Source organism: Orycteropus afer, unplaced genomic scaffold (genome assembly GCF_000298275.1).
Source record: "Orycteropus afer afer isolate SDZICR_OR568_19922 unplaced genomic scaffold, OryAfe1.0 scaffold00063, whole genome shotgun sequence".
Taxonomy (NCBI): Eukaryota; Metazoa; Chordata; class Mammalia; order Tubulidentata; family Orycteropodidae; genus Orycteropus; species Orycteropus afer.
The window spans coordinates 12,618,972-12,622,310 of record NW_006921650.1 but is presented as its reverse complement, the minus strand read 5'-3'; positions in this window follow the sequence as shown (position 1 = coordinate 12,622,310).

Below are 3,339 nucleotides of genomic sequence, written 5' to 3'. Positions count from 1 at the left end.
GGGGGATTGTGTTATGCCCTTTACTTCACAATTGATACAAGAAATCAACAGTGATAATTTAGTTATATATAAAAAAAAGAAACACCAAACTCACTGCTGTCAAGTCGGATCTGACTCACAGCGACCTCTCCTTGAGTTTCTAAAGCAGTATCACTACAGAAGTAGATTGCACAACCTGCCTTCCAAGGAGTGGCTGGTGGGTTTGAACTGCCAGCCTTCTGGTTAGCAGTCAGATGCCTTAGGCACTATGCCACCAGAGCTCCCAATTTATAGTATACTATTAATTTTGTAAGAGGGTGACCCAGTTGGACTATGCTAGTATTTAGCACTGAGGAGTTAGTACTTGTAGAGGTAAATAGCAGCCATGAAGGATAATATAATGAGATTACTATATAGAATATAATAACTTTCCCACTATGCTTACCTTTGTATATAACTTTGGAAATCTTTTCTTAACACCCTTTCCCCACAGTTTGGTATCAAGAAATGAAAGGATGGCATTGAACTCTTAATTTTAGTTTTGAAATGCATATGAGCATTGCCTTTGATCTGGCACTGGGCAATATGATAATTTGAAGGAAGAAACAATACAAATATAAGAGAAATAGGAACTGTCTTCTCTCTTCAGTGGACAGTGTAAGAGTCATTTCCCTTTAAGTGTATACTTATAGGAGTAAGTAATTTAGAACTGGCCCTTTTTCATAGTAAAAACTAATGTCACTGGTAAAAACTAATGCCACTGAAAATATAAATACATTGTTGCTAAAAAATAAATATGGTTATCAGCCTTGAGCTTTGGAATCCTGAATGGCTTCCAACATACAAGTTCATGCTTGTGTATCGTTATTTTGACCACGATGATGAGAAATACTGCCTTTTCAGCATCTTTATTGTTTATGATAATACCTTAAATAGTATCAATTAAGGATCCTTTACAGTGCATACATGCAATAGAGTAACAGTTCACTTTGCAGTGGTGCTATTTTTCCTAACAGTTGTTTAGACTTGTGCCTTAGTTGTATTAAATGAGAGCAAGGCTCAGGTCGAAGCTTCATACTGTGCTTTCTTAATGTTTTACACCATTTTACACTTTTTAAATTTTGAATACTGGGGTTTTAAAGCACCCTAAGGGTTTTATAATTAGTACTCAATTTTTTTAAAATGCTTACATTTTAGTTTATTTGGGATGATTCTATAAATTTTAACGGCCATCAGAATTTGTGTGGGTTGTACTGTGCAAATAGGCACCCAACCAAGTAGATGAGATAAGGTCCAAATCCAGCCTGAAATCTGACCAAGTGTATCCTGGCAAAAAAAAGTGGTATGACATCCATGTTTCTGCAAGTTCCAACCAATAAGTTATCCTTTCTGTGTAAAGAAGCAACATTATACACCAGTTACTAAAGGATGGTTATTCAAAAGCAGAATTCTGGCCCTAACAAGCCTTTATCCATTGATTTTGTAGGTAGTATTAGAGGGAAGCAGCTTCCTTAAAATCCATCTCTCTGCCCACTGTTTCCCCAGAAATCTGTACTTAGGAAAAGCTCTGGACAATCAAAGTTGTAATAATTTTGTCAGCAAAATGTAATTAAAGCTTTAGTATAAGAAAAATACATGTCAACTTTGAACATTGTGGGAGAATAGCACGGGACAGGGAAAAAGAAAAGAGAAACCAAGAACTGGATTAAGACAATATTGTTTATTTTTTTAATGAAACCACTTGAAATTTTATTTATAAAATATGTATCCCACAGAAGGTGGAGTGAAATCATTTATCTGTTTTGCTTTTCATGCACAGTGAAATACCCAAAACTAAAGTGACATGGGTCAATGCATTTTTTCTTTCTTTTTTTTTTGCAATGTTCTCTCCTTTCCCCTCACAATGCTGGTAACCAACAAAGTTAGTTTCCTTACATATAAACCTTTTCTTGACTTTTTACAATAATGAACTAATACTATATTTGTTCTTCTGTGATTGACTTATTTCACTCAGCATAATGTCCTACAAGCTCATCCATGTTATGCAGTGTTTTGCAGATTCTACGCAGTTCAAACCCACCAGCCACTCCCCGGAAGGAAGATGGGGCAATCTACTTTCGTAGTGATACTGCCTCAGAAACCCAAGGAGGGGTCGCTATGAGTTGGGTCCAACTCGATGGCACATAACAACAACAACAACAACAACAACGTTAATCTTTAGTGCTGCATAGTATTCCACTGTGTGCATATACTATAGTTATCCATTCTTCTGTTCATGGGCACACAGGTTGTTTCTATCTTTTTGCTAGTGTAAATACTGCTGCGATGGACACGGGTGTGCATTTATCTTCTTGTCCTGGCTCTCACTTCTTCAGGATGTATCCCTAGTAATGGGATTGCTGAGTCAAAAGGTATTTCTAATTCCAGCTTTTCAAGGAATTGCCATACTGCTTTCCACAGTGGTTGTACCATTTGACTGTCCCATCAGCAGTGTATAACAGTCCCAATCTCCACATCCTCGCCAGCATTTGTTATTTTCTGTCCTACTGAACTTTGCCATTAGTGCAGGGTAAGATGTTAGCACATTGTTTTGATTTGCATCTCTCTGGTGGCTAATGATCATGAGCATTTGTTTATGTATTTGCTGGCCACCTGAATGTCGTCCTCTTTGGTGAAGTGTCTATTCATGTCTTCTGCCCCTTTTTAAATTGGATTGTTAATCTTTTTGTTGTTGAGCTATTGGAGTTTTCTATAAATTTTAGAGATAAGTCCCTTGTCAGATATGTCATTGCCAAATACATTTTTCGAATCTGTAGGTTCTCTTTTCACTCTTTTGGCAGTGTAATTATTGAATATGAATTTGCTGTCATTTTGTTATGTGATTTTTGGTGGTGTTGCTGATTTCTTTGTTCATATAATTTTCTGTGCTGAGCTCATTTTGTTTATGAATCGTATTATCACTTCCTTCTTTGCTATTGTTTCAGTATTTACTAAATATTTGTGCTGACCCTCTTTTATTTTGATGTGAAGGTTTATCATTTTTCTTTGAGGTTACCCTGTGATTTATAATTTTCTTCCCAAGTTTAGAACAGTCCATTTTGTCTTGCAGTTGTCTTGATTTCCCTACCATTTAGAAGTTCTGTAACTACACAGTTTTTTCCCTCTTTTTGGTTTGTTGTTGTTGTTGTTGTTAGTGCCATCGAGTCGTTTCCAACTCATAGCAACCCCATGCACAGCAGAACGAAACACTGCCCGATCCCGTGCCAGCCCCACAATCCCTGCTATACTTGAGCCCATCATCGCAGTCACCGTGTCACTCCATCTCATTGAAGGCCTCCCCCTCTTTTGTCGACCCTCCAC